The following is a 26980-nucleotide window of genomic DNA, read 5'->3' as shown; positions in this document are numbered from 1 at the left end:
GCAATGTTTCCCCACTGGATCTCTCTCTCTCTCTGTCTTTCTCACTTTCACTCTCTCTCTTTATCTCGCACTGTTACCCCACAGGATCTCTCTCTCTCTCTCTCTCTCTACTCTCACTCAATCTCACTCTACTTCTCCACAGGCTCTCTCACTCTCTCTCTCTTTCTCTCTCTCTCCACTCTCACGCAATCTCACACTCTTTCCTCAAAGGCTCTCTGCCTCTCTCTCTATCTCTCTCTCTCCACTTTCACTCACTCACACACTGTTTCACCAGAGGCTCTCTCTCTCTCTCTCTCACTCTCTCACTCTTTACCCACAGGATCTCTCTCTCTCCCTCTCTCTCACCACTCTCACTCACTCTCACACTTTTTCCCCACAGGCTCTCTCTCTCTCTCTCTCTTTCTCTCTGTCTCTCACTCTTTCTCTCTCACTCACTCTCGCAATGTTTCCCCACAGGCTCTCTCTCCCTCTCTCTCTCTCACTCTCTCTCTCTCACTCTCTCCACTCTCATTCACTCTCGCACTGTTTCCCCACAGTCTCTCTCTCTCTCTGTCTCATAATCTCTCTCTCCCTCACTCACTCTCGCAATGTTTCCCCAAAGGATCTCTCTCTCTCCGTCTTTCTCACTCTCACTCTCTCACTCACCACCGCACTGTTACCCCACAAGATATCTCTCTCTGTCTCTCTCTCTCTCCACTCTCACTCACTCTCACTCTATTTCCCCACAGGCTCTCTCACTTTCTCTCTCTCTCTCTCTCTCTCACTCTCTCACTCTTTACCCACAGGATCTCTCTCTCTCCCTCTCTCTCTCCACTCTCACTCACTCTCACACTTTTTCCCCACAGGCTCTCTCTCTCTCTCTTTCTCTCTGTCTCTCACTCTTTCTCTCTCACTCACTCTCGCAATGTTTCCCCACAGGCTCTCTCTCCCTCTCTCTTTCTCACTCTCTCTCTCTCACTCTCTCTCTCTCACTCTCTCCACTCTCATTCACTCTCGCACTGTTTCCCCACAGTCTCTCTCTCTCTCTCTCTCACAATCTCTCTCTCCCTCACTCACTCTCGCAATGTTTCCCCACAGGATCTCTCTCTCTCGGTCTTTCTCACTCTCACTCTCTCACTCACCACCGCACTGTTACCCCACAAGATCTCTCTCTCTCTGTCTCTATCTCTCTCACTCTCTCTCACGATCTCTCTCTCCCTCACCTTCTCTTGCACTGTTTACCCACAGGCTCCCTCTCTCTCTCTCTCTCTCTCTCTCCACTCTCACTCACTCTCACACTATTTCCCCACAGGCTCTCTCACTCTCTCTCTCTTTCTCTCTCTCTCCACTCTCACTCAATCTCACACTCTTTCCGCAAGGGCTCTCTCAATCTCTCTCTCTCTCTCTCTCTCTCTCTCTCTCCACTCTCACTCACTCACACATTGTTTCGCCACAGGCAGTCTCTCTCTCTCTCTCTTTCACACTCGCACTTTATCCCCACAGGCTCTCTCTCTCTCTGTCTCTCTCTCCACTCTCACTCACTCTCACACTTTTTCCCCACAGGCTCTCTCTCTCTTTCTCTCCCTTTTACTCTCTCAATCGCGCACTTTTTATCCACAGGCTCTCTCTCTCTCTCGCTCTCAGTCTCGCACTGTTTCCCCAAAGGCTCTCTATCTCTCTCTGTCTCTCTCACTCTCTCACTCTCTCCACTCTCACTCACACTCACATTGTTGACCCACAGGCTCTCCCTCTCTCTCACTCTCTCTCACGATCTCTCTCTCCCTCACCTTCTCTCGCAATGTTTCCCCACAGGCTCTCTCTCTCCACTCTCGCTCATTCTCACTCTGTTTCCCCACAGTCTATCTCTCTCTCTCTCTCACTCTCACAATCTCTCTCTCCCTCGCTCACTCTCGCAATGTTTCCCCACTGGATCTCTCTCTCTCTCTGTCTTTCTCACTCTCACTCTCTCTCTTTATCTCGCACTGTTACCCCACAGGATCTCTCTCTCTCTCTCTCTCTCTACTCTCACTCACTCTCACTCTACTTCTCCACAGGCTCTCTCACTCTCTCTCTCTTTCTCTCTCTCTCCACTCTCACTCAATCTCACACTCTTTCCTCAAAGGCTCTCTGCCTCTCTCTCTATCTCTCTCTCTCCACTTTCACTCACTCACACACTGTTTCACCAGAGGCTCTCTCTCTCTCTCTCTCAATCTCTCACTCTTTACCCACAGGATCTCTCTCTCTCCCTCTCTCTCTCCACTCTCACTCACTCTCACACTTTTTCCCCACAGGCTCTCTCTCTCTCTCTTTCTCTCTGTCTCTCTCACTCTTTCTCTCTCACTCACTCTTGCAATGTTTCCCCACAGGCTCTCTCTCCCTCTCTCTCTCTCACTCTCTCTCTCTCACTCTCTCCACTCTCATTCAGTCTCGCACTGTTTCCCCACAGTCTCTCTCTCTCTCTGTCTCATAATCTCTCTCTCCCTCACTCACTCTCGCAATGTTTCCCCAAAGGATCTCTCTCTCTCCGTCTTTCTCACTCTCACTCTCTCACTCACCACCGCACTGTTACCCCACAAGATATCTCTCTCTGTCTCTCTCTCTCCACTCTCACTCACTCTCACTCTATTTCCCCACAGGCTCTCTCACTTTCTCTCTCTCTCTCTCTCTCTCTCACTCTTTCTCTCTCACACATTTTCGCAATGTTTCCCCACTGGCTCTCTCTCCCTCTCTCTCTCTCCCTCTCTCTCTCTCACTCTCTCCATTCTCATTCACTCTCGCACTGTTTCCCCGCAGTCTCTCTCTTTCTCTCTCTCTCACAATCTCTCTCTCCCTCACTCACTCTCGCACTTTTTCCCAAAAGGTTCTCTCTCTCTCTCTCTCTCTCTCTCTCCCCCTCACTCTCTCACTCTCGCACTGTTTCCCCACAGGTTCTCTCTCTCTCTCTCTCTCGCTCTCTCCACTCTCACTCACTCTCACACTGTTTAACCACAGGCTCCCTCTCTCTCTCTCTCTCCACTCCCACTCACACTCACACTATTTCCCCACAGGCTCTATCTCTCTCTCTCGCTGTCTGCACTCTCTCTCACTTTTGCACTCTTTCCCCAAAGGCTCTCTCTCTCTTTCTCTCTCATTCACTCTCAGTCTCGCATTGTTTCCGCACAACCTCTCTATCTCTCTCCCTCTCTCAATCTCTCACTCTCTGCACTCTCACTCACGCTCACTCGTTTTCCCACAGGCTTTCTCACGCTCTCTCTCTCTCTCGCTCTATCCACTTTCACTCACTCTCGCACTGTTTCCCCACAGGCTCTCTCTGTGTCTCTCTCTGCCTCTCTCTCTTTCTCACTCTCTCCCCTCTCACTCACCCTCACAATGTTTACCCACAGGCTCTCTCTCTCCACTCTCACTCATTCTCACACTGTTTCCCCACATTCTCTCTCTCTCACTCTCTCTCACAATCTCTCTCTCCCTCACTCACTCTCGCACTGTTTCCCCACAGGCTCTCTCTCTCTCTCTCTCTTTCTCTCACTCTCTCTCTCTCACTCGCTCCACACTCATTCACTCTCGCACTGTTTCCCCACAGGCTCTCTCTCTCTCCCTCTCTCACTCTTTCCACTCTCCCACTGTTTCCCCACAGGCTCTCCCTCTTTCTCTCTCCAATCTCACTCCCTCTCACACTATTTCCCCACAGGCTCTTTCACTCTCTCTCTCTTTCTCTCTCTCTCCACTCTCACTCAATCTCACACTCTTTCCGCAAAGGCTCTCTCAATCTCTCTCTCTCTCTCTCTCTCTCTCTCTCTCTCTCTCTCCACTCTCACTCACTCACACATTGTTTCACCACAGGCAGTATCTCTCTCTCTCTCTTTCACACTCGCACTTTATCCCCACAGGCTCTCTCTCTCTCTGTCTCTCTCTCCACTCTCACTCACTCTGACACTTTTTCCCCACAGGCTCTCTCTCTCTTTCTCTCCCTTTTACTCTCTCAATCGCGCACTTTTTATCCACTGGCTATCTCTCTCTCTCGCTCTCAGTCTCGCACTGTTTCCCCAAAGGCTCTCTATCTCTCTCTGTCTCTCTCACTCTCTCACTCTCTCCACTCTCACTCACACTCACATTGTTGACCCACAGGCTCTCCCTCTCTCTCACTCTCTCTCACGATCTCTCTCTCCCTCACCTTCTCTCTCAATGTTTCCCCACAGGCTCTCTCTCCACTCTCGCTCATTCTCACTCTGTTTCCCCACAGTCTATCTCTCTCTCTCTCTCACTCTCACAATCTCTCTCTCCCTCACTCACTGTCACAATGTTCCCCCACAGGATCTCTCTCTCCACTCTCGCTCATTCTCACATTGTTTCCCCACAGTCTATCTCTCTCTCTCACTCACTCTCACAATCTCTCTCTCCCTCGCTCACTCTCGCAATGTTTCCCCACTGGATCTCTCTCTCTCTCTGTCTTTCTCACTCTCATTCTCTCTCTTTATCTCGCACTGTTACCCCACAGGATCTCTCTCTCTCTCTCTCTCTCTCTACTCTCACTCACTCTCACTCTACTTCTCCACAGGCTCTCTCACTCTCTCTCTCTCCACTCTCACTCAATCTCACACTCTTTCCTCAAAGGCTCTCTGCCTCTCTCTCTATCTCTCTCTCTCTCTCCACTTTCACTCACTCACACACTGTTTCACCAGAGGCTCTCTCTCTCTCTCTCTCTCTCTCACTCTCTCACTCTTTACCCACAGGATCTCTCTCTCTCCCTCTCTCTCTCCACTCTCACTCACTCTCACACTTTTTCCCCACAGGCTCTCTCTCTCTCTCTTTCTCTCTGTCTCTCTCACTCTTTCTCTCTCACTCACTCTCGCAATGTTTCCCCACAGGCTCTCTCTCCCTCTCTCTCTCTCACTCTCTCTCTCTCACTCTCTCCACTCTCATTCAGTCTCGCACTGTTTCCCCACAGTCTCTCTCTCTCTCTGTCTCATAATCTCTCTCTCCCTCACTCACTCTCGCAATGTTTCCCCAAAGGATCTCTCTCTCTCCGTCTTTCTCACTCTCACTCTCTCACTCACCACCGCACTGTTACCCCACAAGATATCTCTCTCTGTCTCTCTCTCTCTCCACTCTCACTCACTCTCACTCTATTTCCCCACAGGCTCTCTCACTTTCTCTCTCTCTCTCTCTCTCTCACTCTCTCACTCTTTACCCACAGGATCTCTCTCTCTCCCTCTCTCTCTCCACTCTCACTCACTCTCACACTTTTTCCACACAGGCTCTCTCTCTCTCTCTCTTTCTCTCTGTCTCTCACTCTTTCTCTCTCACTCACTCTCGCAATGTTTCCCCACAGGCTCTCTCTCCCTCTCTCTTTCTCACTCTCTCTCTCTCACTCTCTCCACTCTCATTCACTCTCGCACTGTTTCCCCACAGTCTCTCTCTCTCTCTCTCTCTCACAATCTCTCTCTCCCTCACTCACTCTCGCAATGTTTCCCCACAGGATCTCTCTCTCTCGGTCTTTCTCACTCTCACTCTCTCACTCACCACTGCACTGTTACCCCACAAGATCTCTCTCTCTCTGTCTCTCTCTCTCTCACTCTCTCCACTCTCATTCAGTCTCGCACTGTTTGCCCACAGTCTCTCTCTCTCTCTGTCTCATAATCTCTCTCTCCCTCACTCACTCTCGCAATGTTTCCCCAAAGGATCTCTCTCTCTCGGTCTTTCTCACTCTCACTCTCTCACTCACCACCGCACTGTTACCCCACAAGATCTCTCTCTCTCTGTCTCTATCTCTCTCACTCTCTCTCACAATCTCTCTCACCCTCACTCACTCTCACACTGTTTAGCCACAGGCTCTCTCTCTCTCTCTCTCTCGCTCTCTGCGCTCTCACTCACTTTTGAATTGTTTCCCCAGAGGCTCTCCATCTCTCCCTCTCTCCACTCTCACTCACTCACACATTGTTTCGCCACAGGCAGTCTCTCTCTCTCTCTTTCACACACGCACTTTTTCCCCACAGGCTCTCTCTCTCTCTCTCTCTCTCTCTCCACTTTCACTCACTCATACATTGTTTCACCAGAGGCTCTCTCTCTCTCTCTCTCACTCTTGCACTGTTTACCCACAGGCTCCCTCTCTCTCTCTCTCTCTCTCCACTTTCACTCACTCTCACACTATTTCCCCACAGGCTCTCTCACTCTCTCTCTCTTTCTCTCTCTCTCCACTCTCACTCAATCTCACACTCTTTCCGCAAGGGCTCTCTCAATCTCTCTCTCTCTCTCTCTCTCTCTCTCTCCACTCTCACTCACTCACACATTGTTTCGCCACAGGCAGTCTCTCTCTCTCTCGCTTTCACACTCGCACTTTATCCCCACAGGCTCTCTCTCTCTCTGTCTCTATCTCCACTCTCACTCACTCTCACACTTTTTCCCCAAAGGCTCTCTCTCTCTTTCTCTCCCTTTTACTCTCTCAATCGCGCACTTTTTATCCACAGGCTCTCTCTCTCTCTCGCTCTCAGTCTCGCACTGTTTCCCCAAAGGCTCTCTATCTCTCTCTGTCTCTCTCACTCTCTCACTCTCTCCACTCTCACTCACACTCACATTGTTGACCCACAGGCTCTCCCTCTCTCTCACTCTCTCTCACGATCTCTCTCTCCCTCACCTTCTCTCGCAATGTTTCCCCACAGGCTCTCTCTCCCTCTCGCTCTCTCACTCTCTCTCTCTCACTCTCTCCACTCTCATTCACTCTCGCACTGTTTCCCCACAGTCTCTCTCTCTCTCTCTCTCTCACAATCTCTCTCTCCCTCACTCACTCTCGCAATGTTTCCCCACAGGATCTCTCTCTCTCGGTCTTTCTCACTCTCACTCTCTCACTCACCACCGCACTGTTACCCCACAAGATCTCTCTCTCTCTGTCTCTATCTCTCTCACTCTCTCTCACGATCTCTCTCTACCTCACCTTCTCTCGCAATGTTTCCCCACAGGCTCTCTCTCTCCACTCTCGCTCATTCTCACATTGTTTCCCCACAGTCTATCTCTCTCTCTCACTCACTCTCACAATCTCTCTCTCCCTCACTCACTCTCGCAATGTTTCCCCACAGGCTCTCTCTCTCTCTCACAATCTCTCTCTCCCTCACTCACTCTCGCACTGTTTCCCCAGAGGTTCTCTCTCCCTCTCTCTCAGCCTCTCCCTCATTCTCACTCTCTCCACTCTCACTCACTCTCACATTGTTTACCCACAGGCTCTCTCTTTCTCTCTCTTTCTCTCTCTCTCCACTCTCACTCAATCTCACACTCTTTCCCCAAATGCTCTCTCACTCTCTCTCTCTCTCTCTCTCTCTCCACTCTCACTCACTCACACATTGTTTCGCCACAGGCAGTCTCTCTCTCTCTTTCACACTCGCACTTTTTCCCCACAGCCTCTCTCTCTCTCTCTCTCTCTTTCACTCTCTCAATCGCGCACTTTTTACCCACAGGCTCTCTCTCTCTCTCTCACTCTCAGTCTCGCACTGTTTCCCCAAAGGCTCTCTATCTCTCTCTCTCACTCTCTCACTCTCTCCACTCTCACTCACGCTCACTCTTTTTCCCACAGGCTCTTTCATGCTCTCTCTCTCTTGCTCTATCCACTTTAACTCACTCTCGTGCTATTACCCCACAGGCTCTCTCACTCTCTCTCTGCCTCTCACTCTCTCTCACTCTCTCCACTCTCACTCACTCTCACATTGTTTACCCACAGGCTCTCTCTGTCTCTCTCTCTCTCTCGTCTCTCACTCATTCTCACTCTGTTTCCCCACAGGCTCTCTCTCTCTCTCTCTTTCTCTCTCACAATCACTCTCTCCCTCACTCACTCTCACATTGTTTCCCCATATGCTCTCTCTCTCTCTTTCTCTCTGCCTCTCTCTCTTTCTCACTCTCTCCACTCTCACTCACTCTCGCATTGTTTCCCCACAGCCTCTCTCTCTCTCTCTCTCTCTCACAATCTCTCTCTCGCTCATTCACTCTCGCACTCTTTCCCCACAGGCTCCCTTTCTCCCTCTCTCTCTCTCCACTCTCACTCACTCTCACACTGCTTCCCAAAAGGCTCTCTCTCTCTCTTGCTCGCTGCACCCTCACTCACTTTTGAAATGTTACCCCAGAGACTCTCTCTCTCTCTCTATCTTTCACTCTCTCACTCACGCACTTTTTCCCCACAGGCTTTCTCTCTCTCTCTCTCTGAGTCTCGCAATGTTTACCCACAGACTCTCTCTCTCTCTCACTCTCGAATTGTTTCCCCACAGTCTCTCTCTCTCTCTCTCACTCTCTCTCACAATCTCTTGCTCCTTCATTGAATCTCGCACTGTTTCCCCACAGGCTCTCTCTCTCTCTCACAATCTCTCTCTCCCTCACTCACTCTCGCACTGTTTCCCCAGAGGTTCTCTCTCCCTCTCTCTCTGCCTCTCCCTCTTTCTCACTCTCTCCACTCTCACTCACTCTCACATTGTTTACCCAGAGGCTCTCCCTCTCTCTCTCTCTCTTTCTCTCTCTCTCTCTCTCCCTCCCTCACTCTCTCACTGTTTCCCCACAGGTTCTCTCTCTCTCTCTCTCTCTCGTTCTCTCCACTCTCACTCACTCTCACACTGTTTACCCAAAGGCTCCCTCTCTCTCTCTTTCTCTCCACTCCCACACACTCTCACATTATTTCTCAACAGACTCTCTCTCTCTTTCTCTCGCTCTCTGCACTCTCACTCACTTTTGCACTGTTTCCCCACAGCTTCTCTCTGTCTCCCTGTCTCTCACTGTTACCCCAAAGTCTCTCTGCTCTCTCTCTCTCTATCTCTTTCACTCTCTCAGTCTTGCATTGTTTCCTCACAGGCTCTCCATCTCTCTCTCTCTCTCAATCTCTCACTCTCTCCACTCTCACTCACGCTCACTCTTTTTCCCACTGGCTCTCTCAGGCTCTCTCTCTCTCGCTCTATCCAATTTCACTCACTCTAGCACTATTACCCCAGAGGCTCTCACTCTCTCTCTCTGCCTCTCTCTCTTTCTCACTCTCTCCACTCTAACTCACTCTCACATTGTTTACCCACAGGCTCTCTCTGTTTCTCTCTCTCTCTCCTCTCTCACTCATTCTCACACTGTTTCCCCACTGGCTCTCTCTCTCTCTAACTCTTTCCCTCTCACAATCACTCTCTCCCTCACTCACTCTCGCATTGTTTCCCCACAGGCTCTCTCTCTCTCTCTCTCTCTCTCTGCCTCTCTTGTTCTCAGTCTCTCCCTCACTCACTCTCGCATTGTTTCCCCACAGGCTCTCTCTCTCTCTCTCTCTCTCTCTCTGCCTCTCTTGTTCTCACTCTCTCCACTCACTCACTCTCACATTGTTTCCCCACAGGCCCTCTCTCTCTGTCTCTCTCTCTCTCACATTCTCTCTCTCCCTCACTCACTCTCGCATTGTTTCCCCACAGGCTCTCTCTCTCTCTCTCTCTCTCTCTCTCTCTCTCTCTCTCACAATCTCTCCCTCCCTCACTCACTCTCGCACTGTTTCCGCACAGGCTAGCACTCTCTCTCTCTCTCTCTCTCACTCTATCCACACTTCCACTGTTTCCCCACAGGCTCTCACTCTCTCTCTCTCTCTCACTCTCTCCACACTCACTCACTCTCACACTGTTTCCCAACAGGCTCTCTCTCTCTCTCTCGCTCTCTGCACTCTCGCACTGTTTCCCCACAGGCTCTCTCTCTCCCTCTGTCTATCTCTCTCTCTCTCTCTCTCTCTCTCTCCACTCCCACTCACTCTCACACTATTTCCCCACAGGCTCTCTCACTCTCTGCACTCTCACTCACTCTCGCACTGTTTCCACAGAGAATCTCTCTCTCTCTTTCTCACTCTCTCTCACAATCTCTCGCTCCTTCACTGACTCTCGCACTGTTTCCCCAGAGGCTCTCTCTCCCTCTCTCTTTGCCTCTCCCTCTTTCTCACTCTCTCCACTCTCACTCACTCTCACATTGTTTACCCAGAGGCTCTCCCTCTCTCTCTCTCTCTCTTTCTCTCTCTCTCCCTCCCTCCCTCACTCTCTCACTCTCGCACTGTTTCCCCACAGGTTCTCTCTCTCTCTCTCTCTCTCTCGTTCTATCCACTCTCACTCACTCTCACACTGTTTACCCAAAGGCTCCCTCTCTCTCTCTCTCTCTCCACTCCCACACACTCTCACACTATTTCCCCACACGCTCTCTCTCTCTTTCTCTCGCTCTCTGCACTCTCACTCACTTTTGCACTGTTTCCCCACAGCTTCTCTCTGTCTCTCTCTCTCTCGCACTGTTACCCCAAAGGCTCTCTGCTCTCTCCCTCTCTCTATCTCTTTCACTCTCTCAGTCTCACATTGTTTCCTCACAGGCTCTCCATCTCTCTCTCTCTCTCAATCTCTCACTCTCTCCACTCTCACTCACGCTCACTCTTTTTCCCACTGGATCTCTCACGCTCTCTCTCTCGCTCTATCCACTTTCACTCACTCTAGAACTATTACCCCACCGGGTCTCTCTCTCTCTCTCTGCCTCTCACTCTTTCTCACTCTCTCCACTCTAACTCACTCTCACATTGTTTACCCACAGGCTCTCTCTGTTTCTCTCTCTCTCTCGTCTCTCACTCATTTTCACACTGTTTCCCCTCAGGCTCTCTCTCTCTCTCTCTGCCTCTCTCTCTTTCTCAACTCTCTACTCTCTCACTCACTCTCACATTGTTTCCCCAGAGGCTCTCTCTCTCTCTCTCTCTCTCTCACAATCTCTCCCTCCCTCCCTCACTCTCGCACTGTTTCCCCACAGGTTCTCTCTCCCTCTCTCTCTCTGAATCTCTCTCTCTCACTCTCTCCAATCTCACTCAATCTCGCACAGTTTCCCCACAGTCTCTCTCTCTCTCTCTCTCACAATCTCTCTCTCCCTCACTCACTCTCGCACTGTTTCCCCACAGTCTCTCTCTCTCTCTCTCACAATCTCTCTCTCCCTCACTCACTCTCGCACTGATTCCCCACAGGCTCTCTCTCTCTCTCTCTCACCCTCACACTCTAACTCTCGCACATTTTCCCCCACAGGCTCTCTCTCTCTCTGAGTCTCACAATGTTTACCGACAGGCTCTCTCTCTCTCTCACTCTCGAACTGTTTCCCCACAGGCACTCTATCTCTCTCTCTCTCACTCTCTCACTCTGTCCACTCTCACTCACGCCCACTCTTTTTCCCATAGGCTCTCTCACGCTCTCTCTTTCTCGCTCTATCCACTTTCATTCACTCTCACATTGTTTCCCCACAGTCTCTCTCTCTCTCTCACTCTCTCTCACAATTTCTCTCTCCCTCATGCACTCTCGCACTATTTCCCCACTGGTTCTCTATCGCTCTCTCTCTCTGCCTCTCTCTCTTTCTCAGTCTCTCCACTCTCACTCACTCTCACATTGTTTACCCACAGGCACACTCTCTCTCCACTCTCACTCACTCTCGCACTGTTTCCCCAAAGAATCTCTCTCTATCTCTCTCACAATCTCTCTCTCCCTCACTGAGTCTCGCACTGTTTCCCCACAGTCTCTCTCTCTCTCTCACTCTCTCTCACAATCTCTCTCTCCCTCACTCACTCTCGCACTGTTTCCCCACAGACTCTCCCTCTCTCTCTCTCTCTCTCCCTCCCTCAGTCTCTCACTCTTGCACTATTTCCCCACAGGTTCTCTCTCTCTCTCTCTCTCTCTCTCTCTCTCCACTCCCACACACTCTCACACTATTTCCCCACAGGCTCTCTCTCTCTTTCTCTCGCTCTCTGCACTCTCACTCACTTTTGCACTGTTTCCCGACAGCTTCTCTCTGTCTCTCTCTCTCTCGCACTGTTACCCCAAAGGCTCTCTGCTCTCTCTCTCTCTCTATCTCTTTCACTCTCTCAGTCTCGCATAGTTTCCTCACAGGCTCTCCATCTCTCTCTCTCTCTCAATCTCTCACTCTCTCCACTCTCACTCACACTCACTCTTTTTCCCACTGGCTCTCTCAGGCTCTCTCTCACTCGCTCTATCCACTTTCACTCACTCTAGCACTATTACCCCACAGGCTCTCTCTCTCTCTGCCTCTCAGTCTTTCTCACTCTCTCCACTCTCACTCACTCTCACATTGTTAACCCACAGGCTCTCTCTGTTTCTCTCTCTCTCTCGTCTCTCACTCATTTTCACACTGTTTCCCCACAGGCTCTCTCTCTCTCTCTCTCTCTCTCTCTCTCTCACTCTCTCCACTCTCACTCACTCTCACATTGTTTACCCACAGGCTCTCCCTCTCTCTCTCTCTCTTTCTCTCTCTCTCTCCCTCACTCTCTCACTCTTGCACTGTTTCCCCACAGGTTCTCTCTCTCTCTCTCTCTCTCTCTCGCTCCCTCCACTCCCACACACTCTCACACTATTTCCCCACACGTTCTCTCTCTCTTTCTCTCGCTCTCTGCACTCTCACTCACTTTTGCACTGTTTCCCCACAGCTTCTCTCTGTCTCTCTCTCTCTCTCTCGCACTGTTACCCCAAAGTCTCTCTGCTCTCTCTCTCTCTCTATCTCTTTCACTCTCTCAGTCTCACAGTGTTTCCGCACAGGCTCTCCATCTCTCTCTCTCTCTCAATCTCTCACTCTCTCCACACTCACTCACGCTCACGCTTATGCCCACAGGCTCTCTCACGCTCTCTCCCTCTCGCTCTATCCACTTTCACTCACTCTCGCACTATTACCCCAAAGGCTCTCTCTGTCTCTCTCCCTGCCTCTCACTCTTTCTCACTCTCTCCACTCTCACTCATTCTCACACTGTTTCCCCACAGTCTCTCTCTCTCTCACTCTCTCACACAATCTCTCTCTCCTTCACTCACTCTCGTGCTGTTTCCCCACAGGCTCTCTCTCTCTCTGTCTCTCTCTGTCTCTCCCTCTCCACTCTCACTCACTCTCGCAATATTTACCAAGAGTCTCTCTCTCTCTCTCTCTCTCTATCTTGCTCTGTTACCCCAAACGATCTCTCTCTCTCTCTCATTCTCTCTCCACTCTCACTCACTCTCACACTATTTCCCCTCAGGCTCTCTCACTCTCTCTCTCTTTCTCTCTCTCCACTCTCACTCACTCACACACTATTTCCCCACAGGCTCTCTCTCTCTCTGTCTCTCTCTCCATTCTCACTCACTCTCACACTTTTTCACCACAGGCTCTCTCTTTCTCTCTCTCTAATTCTCAGTCTCGCACTGTTCACCCACAGGCTCTCTCTCTATCTCTCTCTCTCACTCTCTCCACTCTCACTCACGCTCACTCTTTTTCCCACAGGCTCACTCATGCTCTCTCTCTCTCTCTCTATTCACTTTCATTCACTCTCGCACTATTACCCCACAGGCTCTCCCTCTCTCTCTCTATCTCACTCTCTCTCCCCCACTCTCTCACTCTCGCATTGTTTCCCCACAGGTTCTCTCTCTCTCTCTCTCTCTCTCTCTCTCCACTCCCACACACTCTCACACTATTTCCCCACAGGCTCTCTCTCTCTTTCTCTCGCTCTCTGCACTCTCACTCACTTTTGCACTGTTTCCCCACAGCTTCTCTCTGTCTCTCTCTCTCTCGCACTGTTACCCCAAAGGCTCTCTGCTCTCTCTCTCTCTCTATCTCTTTCACTCTCTCAGTCTCGCATTGTTTCCTCACAGGCTCTCCATCTCTCTCTCTCTCTCAATCTCTCATTCTCTCCACTCTCACTCACGCTCACTCTTTTTCCCACTGGCTCCTTCAGGCTCTCTCTCTCTCGCTCTATCCACTTTCACTCACTCTAGCACTATTACCCCACAGGCTCTCTCTCTCTCTGCCTCTCACTCTTTCTCACTCTCTCCACTCTCACTCACTCTCACATTGTTTACCCACAGGCTCTCCCTCTCTCTCTCTTTCTCTCTCTCTCTCCCTCACTCTCTCACTCTCGCACTGTTTCCCCACAGGTTCTCTCTCTCTCAGGCTCTCTCTCTCTCGCTCTCTCCACTCTCACTCACTCTCACACTGTTTACCCACAGGCTCCCTCTCTCTCTCTCTTTCTCTCCACTCCCACACACTCTCACACTATTTCCCCACACCCTCTCCCTCTCCTTCTCTCGCTCTCTGCACTCTCACTCACTTTTGCACTGTTTCCCCACAGCTTCTTTCTGTCTCTCTCTCTCTCTCTCGCACTTTTACCCCAAAGTCTCTCTGCTCTCTCTCTCTCTCTATCTCTTTCACTCTCTCAGTCTCACAGTGTTTCCACACAGGCTCTCCATCTCTCTCTCTCTCTCAATCTCTCACTCTCTCCACACTCACTCACGCTCACGCTTATTCCCACAGGCTCTCTCACGCTCTCTCCCTCTCACTCTATCCACTTTCACTCACTCTCGCACTATTACCCCAAAGGCTCTCTCTGTCTCTCTCTCTGCCTCTCACTCTTTCTCACTCTCTCCACTCTCACTCATTCTCACACTGTTTCCCCACAGTCTCTCTCTCTCTCACTCTCTCACACAATCTCTCTCTCCCTCACTCACTCTCGTGCTGTTTCCCCACAGGCTCTCTCTCTCTCTGTCTCTCTCTGTCTCTCTCTCTCCACTCTCACTCACTCTCGCAATATTTACCAAGAGTCTCTCTCTCTCTCTCTCTCTCTCTATCTTGCACTGTTACCCCAAACGATCTCTCTCTCTCTCATTCTCTCTTCACTCTCACTCATTCTCACACTATTTCCCCTCAGGCTCTCTCACTCTCTCTCTCTTTCTCTCTCTCCACTCTCACTCACTCACACCCTGTTTCCCCACAGGCTCTCTCACACTCTGTCTCTCTCTCCATTCTCACTCACTCTCACACTTTTTCACCACAGGCTCTCTCTTTCTCTCTCTCTAATTCTCAGTCTCGCACTGTTCACCCACAGGCTCTCTCTCTATCTCTCTCTCGCACTCTCTCACTCTCTCCACTCTCACTCATGCTCACTCTTTTTCCCACAGGCTCACTCATGCTCTCTCTCTCTCTCTATCCACTTTCACTCACTCTCGCACTATTACCCCACAGGCTCTCCCTCTCTCTCTCTATCTTTCTCTCCCCCACTCTCTCACTCTCGCATTGTTTCCCCACAGGTTCTCTCTCTCTCTCTCTCTCACTCTCTCCACTCTCACTCACTCTCACATTGTTTACCCACAGGCTCTCCCTCTCTCTCTCTCTCTTTCTCTCTCTCTCTCCCTCACTCTCTCACTCTCGCACTGTTTCCCCACAGGTTCTCTCTCTCTCTCAGGCTCTCTCTCTCTCGCTCTCTCCACTCTCACTCACTCTCAAACTGTTTACCCACAGGCTCCCTCTCTCTCTCTCTCTTTCTCTCCACTCCCACACACTCTCACACTATTTCCCCGCACGCTCTCTCTCTCCTTCTCTCGCTCTCTGCACTCTCACTCACTTTTGCACTGTTTCCCCACAGCTTCTCTCTGTCTCTCTCTCTCTCTCGCACTGTTACCCCAAAGTCTCTTTGCTCTCTCTCTCTCTCTATCTCTTTCACTCTCTCAGTCTCACATTGTTTCCTCACAGGCTCTCCATCTCTCTCTCTCTCTCAATATCTCACTCTCTCCACTCTCACTCACGCTCACTCGTTTTCCCACAGGCTCTCTCACGCTCTCTCTCTCTCGCTCTATCCACTTTCACTCACTCTCGCATTATTACCCCACAGGCTCTCTCTGTCTCTCTCTCTGCCTCTCACTCTTTCTCACTCTCTCCACTCTCACTCATTCTCACACTGTTTCCCCACAGTCTCTCTCTCTCTCACTCTCTCTCACAATCTCTCTCTCCCTCACTCACTCTCGTGCTGTTTCCCCACAGGCTCTCTCTCTCTCTGTCTCTCTCTGTCTCTCTCTCTCCACTCTCACTCACTCTCGCAATATTTACCAAGAGGCTCTCTCTCTCTCTGTCTCTCTATCTTGCCATGTTACCCCAAACGATCTGTCTCTCTCTCAGTCTCTCTCCACTCTCACTCACTCTCACACTATGTCCCCTCAGGCTCTCTCACTCTCTTTCTCTCTCTCACTCTCGCACTGTTTCCCCACAGTCTCTCTCTCTCTCACTCTCTCACACAATCTCTCTCTCCCTCACTCACTCTCGTGCTGTTTCCCCACAGGCTCTCTCTCTCTCTGTCTCTCTCTGTCTCTCTCTCTCCACTCTCACTCACTCTCGCAATATTTACCAAGAGTCTCTCTCTCTCTCTCTCTCTCTCTCTCTATCTTGCACTGTTACCCCAAACGGTCTCTCTCTCTCATTCTCTCTCCACTCTCACTCACTCACACACTGTTTCCCCACAGGCTCTCTCTCTCTCTGTCTCTCTCTCCATTCTCACTCACTCTCACACTTTTTCACCACAGGCTCTCTCTCTCTCTCTAATTCTCAGCCTCGCACTGTTCACCCACAGGCTCTCTCTCTATCTCTCTCTCTCACTCTCTCACTCTCTCCACTCTCACTCACGCTCACTCTTTTTCCCACAGGCTCACTCATGCTCTCTCTCTCTCTCTCTATCCACTTTCACTCACTCTCGCACTATTACCCCACAGGCTCTCCCTCTCTCTCTCTATCTCTCTCTCTCTCCCCCACTCTCTCACTCTCGCATTGTTTCCCCACAGGTTCTCTCTCTCTCTCTCTCTCTCTCTCTCTCTCCACTCCCACACACTCTCACACTATTTCCCCACAGGCTCTCTCTCTCTTTCTCTCGCTCTCTGCACTCTCACTCACTTTTGCACTGTTTCCCCACAGCTTCTCTCTGTCTCTCTCTCTCTCGAACTGTTACCCCAAAGGCTCTCTGCTCTCTCTCTCTCTCTATCTCTTTCACTCTCTCAGTCGCGCATTGTTTCCTCACAGGCTCTCCATCTCTCTCTCTCTCTCAATCTCTCATTCTCTCCACTCTCACTCACGCTCACTCTTTTTCCCACTGGCTCTCTCAGGCTCTCTCTCTCTCGCTCTATCCACTTTCACTCACTCTAGCACTATTACCCCACAGGCTCTCTCTCTCTCTCTGCCTCTCACTCTTTCTCACTCTCTCCACTCTCACTCACTCTCACATTGTTTACCCACAGGCTCTCTCTGTTTCTCTCTCTCTCTCGTCTCTCACTCATTTTCACACTGTTTCCCCACAGGCTCACTCTCTCTCTCTCTCTCTCACTCTCTCCACTCTCACTCACTCTCACATTGTTTACCCACAGGCTCTCCCTCTCTCTCTCTCTCTCTCTTTCCCTCTCTCTCTCCCTCACTCTCTCACTCTCGCACTATTTCCCCACAGGTTCTCTCTCTCTCATGCTCTCTCTCTCTCGCTCTCTCCACTCTCACTCACTCTCACACTGTTTACCCACAGGCTCCCTCTCTCTCTCTCTTTCTCTCCACTCCCACACACTCTCACACTATTTCCCCACACGCTCTCCCTCTCCTTCTCTCGCTCTCTGCACTTTCACTCACTTTTGCACTGTTTCCCCACAGCTTCTCTCTGTCTCTCTCTCTCTCTCGCACTGTTACCCCAAAGTCTCTCTGCTCTCTCTCTCTCTCTATCTCTTTCACTCTCTCAGTCTCACATTGTTTCCGCACAGGCTCTCCATCTCTCTCTCTCTCTCAATATCTCACTCTCTCCACTCTCACTCTTTTTCCCACAGGCTCTCTCGCTCTATCCACTTTCACTCACTCTCGCATTATTACCCCACAGGCTCTCTCTGTCTCTCTCTCTGCCTCTCACTCTTTCTCACTCTCTCCACTCTCACTCATTCTCACACTGTTTCCCCACAGTCTCTCTCTCACAATCTCTCTCTCCCTCACTCACTCTCGTGCTGTTTCCCCACAGGCTCTCTCTCTCTCTGTCTCTCTCTGTCTCTCTCTCTCCACTCTCACTCACTCGCAATATTTATCAAGAAGCTCTCTCTTTCTCTCTCTCTCTATCTTGCCATGTTACCCCAAACGATCTGTCTCTCTCTCTCAGTCTCTCTCCACTCTCACTCACTCTCACACTATTTCCCCTCAGGCTCTCTCACTCTCTCTCTCTCTCTCACTCTCGCACTGTTTCCCCACAGGCTCTCTCTCTCTCCGTCTCTCTCTCCATTCTCACTCACTCTCACACTTTTTCACCACAGGCTCTCTCTCTCTCTCTCTATCTCTCAGTCTCGCACTGTTCACCCACAGGCTCACTCTCTCTCTCGCTCTCATTCTCGCACTGTTTCCACTCTCACTCACGCTCACTCTTTTTCCCACAGGCTCACTCACGCTCTCTCTCTCTCTCTCTATCCACTCTCACTCACTCTCGCACTATTACCCCACAGGCATTCCCTCTCTCTCTCTATCTCTCTCTCTCCCCCACTCTCTCACTCTCGCGTTGTTTACCCACAGGCTCCCTCTCTCTCTTTCTCTCCACTCCCACTCCCCCTCACACTATTTCCCCACAGGCTCTCTCTCTCTTTCTCTCGCTCTCTGCACTCTCACTCACTTTTGCACTGTTTCTCCACAGGTTCTCTCTCTCTCTCTCTCTCTCTCTCTATCTCTTTCACTCTCTCAGTCTTGCATTGTTTCTGCACAGGCTCTCCATCTCTCTCTCCACTCTCACTCACGCTCACTCTTTTTCCCACAGGCTCTCTCACGCTCTCTCTCTCTCGCTCTATCCACTTTCACTCACTCTCGCACTATTACCCCACAGGCTCTCTCTCTCTCTCTCTGTCTGTCTCTCTGCCTCTCTCTCTTTGTCACTCTCTCCACTCTCATTCACTCTCACATTGTTTCCGCACAGTCTCTCTCTCTCTCTCTTTCTCTCACAATCTCTCTCTCCCTCATTCACTCTCGCACTGTTTCCCCACAGTCTCTCTCTCTCTCTCTCTCGCACTGTTACCCCAGAGGCTCTCTCTCGATCTCTCTCTCTCTTTCACTCTCTCAGTCTCGCACTGTTTCCCCACAGGCCCGCTCTCTCTCTCTCTCTGCCTCTCTCTCTTTCTCACTCTCTCCGCTCTCACTCACTCTCACATTGTTTCCCCACAGGTTCTCTCTCTCTCTCTCTCTCTCTCGCTCGCTCTCTCCAATCCCACACACTCTCACACTATTTCCCCACATGTTCTCTCTCTCTTTCTCTCGCTCTCTGCACTCTCACTCACTTTTGCACTGTTTCCCCACAGCTTCTTTCTGTCTCTCTCTCTCTCTCGCACTGTTACCCCAAAGTCTCTCTGCTCTCTCTCTCTCTCTATCTCTTTCACTCTCTCAGTCTCACAGTGTTTCCGCACAGGCTCTCCATCTCTCTCTCTCTCTCAATCTCTCACTCTCTCCACACTCACTCACGCTCACGCTCACGCTTATTCCCACAGGCTCTCTCACGCTCTCTCCCTCTCGCTCTATCCACTTTCACTCACTCTCGCACTATTACCCCAAAGGCTCTCTCTGTCTCTCTCTCTGCCTCTCACTCTTTCTCACTCTCTCCACTCTCACTCATTCTCACACTGTTTCCCCACAGTCTCTCTCTCTCTCACTCTCTCACACAATCTCTCTCTCCCTCACTCACTCTCGTGCTGTTTCCCCACAGGCTCTCTCTCTCTCTGTCTCTCTCTGTCTCTGTCTCTCCACTCTCACTCACTCTCGCAATATTTACCAAGAGTTTCTCTCTCTCTCTCTCTCTATCTTGCACTGTTACCCCAAACGATCTCTCTCTCTCTCATTCTCTCTCCACTCTCACTCACTCTCACACTATTTCCCCTCAGGCTCTCTCACTCTCTCTCTCTTTCTCTCTCTCCACTCTCACTCACTCACACACTGTTTCCCCATAGGCTCTCTCTCTCTCTGTCTCTCTCTCCATTCTCACTCACTCTCACACTTTTTCACCACAGGCTCTCTCTTTCTCTCTCTCTAATTCTCAGTCTCGCACTGTTCACCCACAGGCTCTCTCTCTATCTCTCTCTCTCACTCTCTCACTCTCTCCACTCTCACTCACGCTCACTCTTTTTCCCACAGGCTCACTCATGCTCTCTCTCTCTCTCTCTATCCACTTTCACTCACTCTCACACTATTACCCCACAGGCTCTCCCTCTCTCTCTATCTCTCTCTCTCTCCCCCACTCTCTCACTCTCGCATTGTTTCCCCACAGGTTCTCTCTCTCTCTCTCTCTCTCTCTCTCTCTCTCTCTCCACTCTCACTCACTCTCACACTGTTTCCCCACAGGCTCTCTCTCTCTTTCTCTCACTCTCTGCACTCTCACTCACTTTTGCGCTGTTTCCCCACAGGTTCTCTCTCTCTCTCTCTGTCTCCCACTGTTACCCCAAAGGCTCTCTCTCTCTCTATCTCTCTATCTCTTTCACTCTCTCAGTCTCGCTTTGTTTCCGCACAGGCTCTCCATCTCTCTCTCTCTCTCACTCTCTCCACTCTCACTCACGCTCACTCTTTTTCCCACAGGCTCTCTCATGCTCTCTCTCTCTCGCTCTATGCACTTTTACTCACTCTCGCACTAATGCCCCACAGGCGCTCTCTCTCTCTCTCTATCTGTCTCTCTGCCTCTCTCTCTTTCTCACTCTCTCCACTCTCATTCACTCTCACATTGCTTCCGCACAGTCTCTCTCTCTCTCTCTTTCTCTCACAATCTCTCTCTCCCTCTTTCACTCTCGCACTGTTTCCCCACAGACTGTCTCTCTCTCTCTCTCTCTCGCACTGTTACCCCAGAGGCACTCTCTCGATCTCTCTCTTTCACTCTCTCAGTCTCGCACTGTTTCCCCACAGGCTGTCTCTCTCTCTCTCAGCCTCTCTCCCTTTCTCACTCTCTCCGCTCTCACTCACTCTCACATTGTTTCCCCACAGGCTCTCTCTCTCTCTCCCTCTCTCTCTGCCTCTCTCTCTTTCTCACTCTCTCCACTCTCACTCACTCACACATTGTTTAGCCACAGGCTCTCTCTGTCTCTCTCTCTCTGTCCTCTGTCACTCAGTCTCACACTGTTTCCCCACTAGCTCTCTCTCTCTCTCGCTCTCTCACTCTCTAACTCTCACAATCTCTCTCTCCCTCACTCACTCTCGCATTGTTTCCCCACAGGCTCTCTCTCTCTCTCTCTCTTGCACTTTTACCCCAAAGGCTCTCTCTCTCTCTCTCTCTCTCTCTCCTTCACTCTCTCAGTCTCGCATTGTTTCCGCACAGGCTCTCCATCTCTCTCTCTCTCTCACTCTCTCACTATCTCCACTCTAACTCACGCTCACGATTTTTCCCACATGCTCTCTCACGCTCTCTCTCTCTCGGTCTATCCACTTTCACTAACTCTCGCACTTTTACCCCACACGCTCTCTCTCTCTCTCTCTCTGTCACTCTCGCACTGTTTTCCCACAGTCTCTCTCTGTCTCTCTCTCTGCCTCTCTCTCTTTCTCACTCTCTCCACTCTCATTCACTCACGCACTGTTTCCCCAAAGAATCTCTCTGTCTCTCTCACTTACTCTTTGTCCACTCTCACTCATTCTCAAACTGTTTCCCCACAGTCTCTCTCTCTCTCTCACTCTCTCTCACAATCTCACTCTCCCTCACCACTCTCACACTGTTTCCCCACAGGGTCTCTCTCTCTATCTCTCTCTCACTCTCTCTATCTCACTCTCTCCACTCTCAATCACTCTCGCACTGTTTCCCCACAGGCACTCTCTCTCTTTCTCTCTGCCTCTCTCTCTTTCTCACTCTCTCCACTCTCACTCACTCTCACATTGTTTACCGACAGGCTCTCTCTCTCTCTCCACTCTCACTCACTGTCGCACTGTTTCCCCAAAGAATCTCTCTCTCTGTCTCTCACTCACTCTCTCTCCACTCTCACTCATTCTCACACTGTTTCCCCACAGGCTCTCTCTCTCTGTCTCTCTCACAGTCTCTCTCTCACTCACTCTCGCTCTGTTTCCCCAAAGGCTCTCTCTCTCTCTCTATCTCTCATTCTCTCTCCCTCACTCTATCCAATCTCACTCACTCTCACACTGTTTCCCCACAGGCTCTCTCTCTCTCTCTCTCTCACTCTCTCACTCTCTCTCTCTCACTCACTCTGACACAGTTTCCCCACACACTCTCTCTCTCTCTCTCTCTCTCTCCCTTACTCTCTCACTCTCGCACTGTTTCCCCACAGGTTCTCTCTCTCTCTCTCTCTCTCACTCTTTCCACTCTCCCACTGTTTCCCAACAGGCTCTCTCTCTCTCTCTCTCACTCTCTCTTGCTCTCTCCACTCTCAGTCACTCTCACGCTGTTTACCCACAGGCTCCACATCTCTCTCTCTTTCTCTCCACTCTCATCACTCTCACAACATTTACCCAGACGCTCTCTCTCTCTCTCTCTCTCTCTCTATCTTGCACTGTCTCCCCACAGGCTCTCTCACTCTCCGTCTCTCTCTCCATTCTCACTCACACACTTTTTCACAACAGGCTCTCTCTCTCTCTCTCTCTCACTCTTTCCACTCTCCCACTGTTTCCCAACAGGCTCTCTCTCTCTCTCTCTCACTCTCTCTTGCTCTCTCCACTCTCAGTCACTCTCACGCTGTTTACCCACAGGCTCCACATCTCTCTCTCTTTCTCTCCACTCTCATCACTCTCACAACATTTACCCAGACGCTCTCTCTCTCTCTCTCTCTCTCTATCTTGCACTGTCTCCCCACAGGCTCTCTCACTCTCCGTCTCTCTCTCCATTCTCACTCACACACTTTTTCACAACAGGCTCTCTCTCTCTCTCTCTATCTCTCAGTCTCGCACTGTTTACCCACAGGTTCTCTCTCGCTCTCGCTCTCACTCTCACACTGTTTCCCCAAAGGAACTTTATCTCTCTCTGTCTCACTCTCTCACTCTCTCCACTCTCACTCATGTTCACTCTTTTTCCCACAGGCTCTCTCACGCAGTCTCTCTCTCGCTCTATCCACTTTCACTCACTCTCGCACTATTACCCCACAGGCTCACTCTCTCTCTCTCTGACTCTCTCTCTGCCTCTCTCTCTTTCTCACTCTCTCCACTCTCATTCGCTCTCACATTGCTTCCGTACAGTCTCTCTCTCTCTCTCTCTCTCTTTTTCTCGCACAATCTCTCTCTCCCTCATTCAATCTTGCACTGTTACCCCACAGGCTCTCTCTCGATCTCTCTCTATCTTTCACTCTCACTCTCTCACTGTTTACCCACAGGCCCTCTCTCTCTGTCTCTCATTCACTCTCTCTCCACTCTCACTCATTCTCACACTGTTTCCCCACAGTTTCTCTCTCTCTGTCTCTCTTACACTCTCTCTCACTCACTCTTGCTCTGTTTCCCGACAGGCTCTCTCTCTCTCTTTCTCTCACTCTCTCTCTCTCCCTTACTCTCTCACTCTCGCACTGTTTCCCCACAGGTTCTCTGTCTCTCCTTGTCTCACTCTTTCCACTCTCCCACTGTTTCCCAACAGGCTCTCTCTCTCTCTCTCTCTCTCTCTCGCTCTCTCCACTCTCACTCACTCTCACTCTCTTTCCCCACAGTCTCTCTCTCTCTCTCTATCTCTACCTCTCTCTCTCACTCTTGCACTTTTTCCCCACAAGCTCTCTCTCTCTCTCACTCTCTCTCACTATCTCTCTCTCCCTTACTCACTCTCGCGCTGTTTCCCCACAGGCTCTCTCTCTCTCTGTCTCTCTCAATCACTCTCTCTCACTCACTCACGCACTGTTTCCCCACAGGCTCTCTCTCTCTCACATTCTCTCTCTCTCAGTCTATCCACTCTCACTCACTCTTGCACTGTTTCCCCACAGGCTCTCTCTCTCTCTCTTTCAATCTCTCACTCTCGCACTGTTTCCCCACAGGTTCTCTCTATCTCCATCTCTCACTCTCTCACTCTCGCTCTCTCTCTCTTACTCACTCTCCCACTGTTTCCCCACAGGCTCTCTCTCTCTCTGTCTCTCTCAGTCTCTCTCTCTCTCACTCCCTCTCGCACTGTTTCCACACAGGCTCTCTCTCTCTCTCTCCATCTCTCACTCTCTCTCTCTCACTCTCTGCACTCTCACTCACTCTCACGCTGTTTACCCACAGGTTCCCTCTCTAACTCTCTCTCTCTCCACTCTCAGTCAATCTCACACTATTTACCCTGAGGCTCTCTCTCTCTGTCTCTCTATCTCACACTGTTACCCCACAGGATCTCCCTCTCTCTCATTCTCTCTCCACTCTCACTCACTCTCACACTATTTCCACACAGGCTCTCTCACTCTCTCTCTCTTTCTCTCTCTCCACTCTCACTCACTCACACACTGTTTCCCCACAGGCTCTCTCTCTCTCTCACTCTCGCACTGTTTGCCCACAGGCAGTCTCTCTCTCTCTCTCTCTCTCTCTCACTCTCGCACTGTTTCCCCACAGGCTCTCTCTCTCTCCGTCTCTCTCTCCACTCTCACTCACTCTCTCACACTTTTTCACCACAGGCTCTCTCTCTCTCTTTCTCTTTCACTCCCTCACTCGCGCACTGGTTCCCCGCAGGCTCCCTCTCTCTCTCACTCTCACTCAAGCTCACTCTTATTCCCACAGGCTCTCTCACGCTCTCTCTCTCTCGCTCTATCCACTTTCAATCACTCTTACACTATTACCCCACAGGCTCTCTCTCTGTCTGTCTGTCTCTCTCTCGTTCTGTCACTCTCACACTGTTTCCCCACAGGCTCTCTCTCTCTCACTCTCTCTCTGCCTCACTCTCTTTCTCACTCTCTCCACTCTCATTCACTCTCACATTGTTTACACACAGGCTCTCTCTGTCTCTCTCTCTCTCTCCTCTCTCAATCATTCTCACACTGTTTCCCCACAGGCTCTCTGCTCTCTCGCTCTCTCTCTCTCCCACAATCTCTCTCTCCCTCACTCACTCTCGCACTGTTTCCCCACAGTCTCTCTCTCTCTCTCTCTCTCACAATCTCTCTCTCCCTCATCACGCTTGCACTGTTTCCCCACAGGCTCTCTCTCTCTCTGTCTCTCTCACTCTCTCTCTCTCACTCCCTCTCGCACTGTTTCCACACAGGCTCTCTCTCTCTCTCTCTCTCTATCTCTCACTCTCTCTCTCTCACTCTCTGCACTCTCAATCACTCTCGCACTGTTTCCCCACAGGCTCTCTCTCTCTCTCTCTCTCTGCCTCTCTGTCTTTCTCACTCTCTCCACTCTCATTCACTCTCACATTGTTTACCGACAGTCTCTCTCTCACTTTCCACTCTCACTCACTGTCGCACTGTTTCCCCAAAGAATCTCTCTCTCTCTCACTCACTGTCTCTCCACTCCCACTCATTCTCACAATGTTTCCCCACAGGCTCTCTCTCTCTGTCTCTCTCATACTCTCTCTCACTCACTCTCACTCTGTTTCCCCACAGGCTCTCTCTCTCTCTCTATCTCTCACTCTAGCTCTCACTCTATCCACTCTCACTCACTCTCGCCCTGTTTCCCCACAGGCTCTCTCTCTCTCTCTCACTCTCTCTCTCTCACTCTCTCTCTCTCACTCACTCTCATACAGTTTGCCCACAGGTTCTCTCTCTCTCTCTCTCTCTCTCTCCCTCACTCTCTCACTCTCGCACTGTTTCCCCACAGGTTCTCTCTCTCTCCCTCTCTCACTCTCTCCACTCTCCCATTGTTTCCCAACAGGCTCTCACTGTCTCTCTCTCACTCTCTCTCTCTTTCTCTCTCTCTCCACTCTCACTCAATCTCAAACACTTTCCCCACAGGCTCTCTCTCTCTCTCACTCTACCTCGCACTGTTTCCCCACAGGTTCTCTCTCTCTCTCTCTCTCCACTCTCACTCACTATCACACTGTTTCCCCAGAGGCTCTCCATCTCTCTCTCTCTCTCACTCTCTCACTGTCTCCACTCTCACTCACGCTCACGCTTTTTCCCCACAGGTTCTCAGGCTCTCTCTCTCTCGCTCTATCCACTTTCACTCACTCTCGCACTATTACCCCACACGCTCTGTCACTCTCTCTCTGTCTCTCTCTCTCTCTGTCACTCTCGCAATGTTTCCCCACAGGCTCTCTCTGTCTCTCTCTCTGCCTCTCTCTCTTTCTCACTCTCTCCACTCTCACTCACTAATGCACTGATTCCCCAAAGAATCTCTCTCTCTCTCTCACTCACTCTCTCTCCATTCTCACTCATTCTCAAACTGTTTCCCCACAGTCTCTCTCTCTCTCTCAATATCTCTCACAATCTCACTCTCCCTCACTCACTCTCACACTGTTTCCCCACAGGCTCTCTCTCACAATCTCTCTCTCCCTCACTCACCCTCGCACTGTTTCCCCACAGACTCTCTCTCTCTCTGTCTATCTCATTCTCTCTCTCTCACTCCCTCTCACACTGTTTCCCCACAGGCTCTCTCTCTTTCTCTCTCGCTCTCTCTCACTCTCTCTCTCTCACTCTCTCCACTCTCAATCACTCTCGCACTGTTTCCCGACAGGCACTCTCTCTCTCTCTCTCTCTGCCTCTCTCTCTTTCTCACTCTCTGCACTCTCGCATTGTTTATCGACAGTCTCTCTCTCACTCTCCAAACTCATTCACTGTCACACTGTTTCCCCAAAGAATCTCTCTCTCTCTCTCTCACTCACTCTCTCTCCACTCTCACTCATTCTCACTCTGTTTCCCCACAGGCTCTCTCTCTCTCTGTCTCTCTCACACTCTCTCTTTCACTCACTCTCGCTCTGTTTCCCCACAGGCTCTCTATCTCTCACTCTCTCTCTCTCACTCTCTCTCTCTCACTCACTCTCACAGTTTCCCAACAGGCTCTCTCTCTCTCTCTCTCCCTCACTCTCTCACTCTCGCCCTGTTTCCCCACAGGTTCTCTCTCTCTCCCTCTCTTACTCTCTCCACTCTCCCACTGTTTCCCAAAAGGCTCTCTCTCTCTCTCCACTCTCACTCACTCTCACATTATTTCTCCAGAGGCTCTCTCTCTCTATCTCGCACTGTTACCCCACAGGATCTCTCTCTCTCTCTCTCTTTCTCTCTCTCTCCACTCTCACTCAATCTCACACTCTTTCCCCAAAGGCTCTCTCTCTCTCTCTATCTCACACTGTTACCCCACAGGATCTCTCTCTCTCTTTCTCTATCCACTCTCACTCACTCACACGTTGTTTCCCCACAGGCTCTCT

The sequence above is a fragment of the Carcharodon carcharias genome, chromosome 9, assembly GCF_017639515.1.
Source record: "Carcharodon carcharias isolate sCarCar2 chromosome 9, sCarCar2.pri, whole genome shotgun sequence".
Lineage (NCBI taxonomy): Eukaryota > Metazoa > Chordata > Chondrichthyes > Lamniformes > Lamnidae > Carcharodon > Carcharodon carcharias.
The sequence above is the reverse complement of the archived record's forward strand: the minus strand, read 5'-3'. Positions refer to the sequence as shown.